The following is a 2,375-nucleotide window of genomic DNA, read 5'->3' as shown; positions in this document are numbered from 1 at the left end:
AGACAATCATAGTTTGGGATGAGTTTCTGAGCATTCACATCAATAACGACCCTCAACTCTGCCCAAGCACACACACACATGGCCAGCAGGTTTGTTTAGAGTTGAGCCATGACAGTTGGCTAAAATCATGTTCTAGAAGCATTTACATCCTCTGAGTGTGATTGATAAGTCATGAAAGCAAATTGAAGGAGTGATAAATTAATTTTTTTGTCATGATAGCATTTGCTTCCATTTCTTGCCTCCCTCTTTGGCAAGCTTTTTTATAAAACCTTAAGAAATATCAGCATTGAAATGTTCATAATCATCACTACTTCATAGGAGTAACAGGAAGGAAACATAAAGAGGTAAACATAAACAAAGTTCTGAATTTTACCATTAACAATATTTGAGAGTATTTATGTAATCAATAAATTTTTAAACATCAGTGCCTTCGGATACATACTTACCTGATTCGTGAGTTATCTGCTAAGGCCCCCTTGATCCTGTGGCAGCATTGCTGACCATTCCCCAATTCCCTTTAATGACTCACAAAACCCTAAAACATTTAGAAGGAAGATGTTCTTGTAATGAATGAAGCACCAAGGAGTCCAATGGCTGGCTTTCTTGAATGTCCTTGGTAATCCAGCAGCTCAACATGTAAAACAGAAATTGGCCATGTGACTAACTGGTCACTTACCTGGAAGAGTGTTATAATGAAAAACTAAAGAAAGCACAGCAGGGACATATCTTAGTTTCTTTCTTTCTTTCTTTTTTTTGAGTTCCAGTGTTTAATTTTCCATACACTTTTATACCCCAATACAACAGGGGGAAGAAGACAAAAGACTGCTTTAATATGATACAAAGGACACTAGAACAGTTATTTGCTTCAATACTTTGAGCTATCAAGTCATTTGCATTCTGTTGTTTAGACAGTGAAGCTACTCTAGATCAAGTATCCCTAAGGCAGTCACTCCCAAGGTCAAACCCCCTATTTCAAAAGAAGGAGCCAGAAGAATGCTTGAATATCCTGACCATTAGTAAGGGTAGATTGGATCTACTACATGTATGGGCCATCTTAATGTCAAAAAATCAAGCAACTACATCCAAGGTCAATGTGTAGGCATGGTTGTTGTCAACAATTTTGAGCAACCTCAAACTCTCTGACCTTCAGATAAGGTAAAAATAAGCTCACATTTTTGGGCCTCCATAGGAATGGACACATGATAATAGAATGAGTTCAATATTCTGTGTTTTTTAATGATCAGTTCCATAATTAATCTGAAGTGTAATGTTGTGGCCTGTCCAAATACAAAGAGATATAGTCTCCCAGAAGCTCAGTAGAGTCATAATACTTTGAATATAGCAACAGGTGACCAAGGTTTCCTTCTCTAGAAGAAATGGTGGAATATACACACACACATTCTCATACACATGTAACATACAACAAGCACACTCCCAGCACACATATGCTAATACACAGGGAACAAAGAGATCAATGTAGGCAAAAGGTTCTCAAAATAATTTTTTTTCATTTTGAAACCAGAACATTTATTTTATGACAGATTGAAATCCTCAAGATGAACTGGATGCTGCAACAGCTGCCCTCTTGGGTTTAGGGGTTGTCCCTTCACGGAATCCATGTCTGAATCTTCAGTAGACAATTTTAGGTGCCTCATCCGCCCGGTCCCGGTAGTGTTTCGTCTCTTAGCCTTAGCACTCCAGTTATACTTTCTCTTGCGCTTGGCAGGGTAGCCGCATTTGCTACAGGTAGACTTCTGAAGGTGGTAGGCCTTAGAGCCACAGTGGCGGCACAACGTGTGCGTCTTGTTGCGATGCTTTCCGAAGGATGACGTTCCTTTCGTCATCTTGCTTCTGCCGCCAAGGCCAAAGAGACCAGAAGAGCTCAAAATAATTTTTAAAGGCAAGGACCAGCCTCACTCATATACATGAATATAAATACTGACTAAGTATACCCATAAGTAAAAGTAACTTATATAATATGTTAATCCTGCAGTTATTTTAGATATGGATAATTGAAGCTATCAGATATAATGATATTTTTCAAGTCCCACCAACAAGCTCTGAAATAATGACATAGAGACTTATTAATTAGAAAACCTTGGCCGTTAGCTTATATTTGTTTCTAACTAGCTTTTATAACAAATTAATCCATTTATATTAATCTATGTTCTATTACACTTTGTTACCTTTCTTTTTTATAGAATATGTTATATTTTTATTAAATAATTTTTTTAAGTTTATTAATTTCTAAAAGTTTCCATTTTCGCCCCTCCTCCCATCACCCTCCCACTCCCCCAACTCCCTCTCCATCCCTAAGAGCAGTCAGGGTTTCCTGCCCTGTGGGAAGTTCAAGTTCCTCCCCGCTCCCTCCAGGT

The 2,375-nt window shown here is 38.1% G+C and overlaps 1 pseudogene; it reads right to left on the bottom strand.

Annotated features, from left to right (window-relative positions):
• Nucleotides 1-1,506: 1,506 nt before the first annotated feature.
• On the bottom strand, nucleotides 1,507-1,860 carry LOC125416317 (large ribosomal subunit protein eL37-like; annotated as a pseudogene).
• Between the last annotated feature and the right edge of the window lie 515 nt (nucleotides 1,861-2,375).

Source organism: Myodes glareolus, chromosome 1 (genome assembly GCF_982192425.1).
Source record: "Myodes glareolus chromosome 1, mMyoGla1.1, whole genome shotgun sequence".
NCBI classification, from domain to species: Eukaryota; Metazoa; Chordata; class Mammalia; order Rodentia; family Cricetidae; genus Myodes; species Myodes glareolus.
The sequence above is the reverse complement of the archived record's forward strand: the minus strand, read 5'-3'. Positions and strand labels throughout refer to the sequence as shown.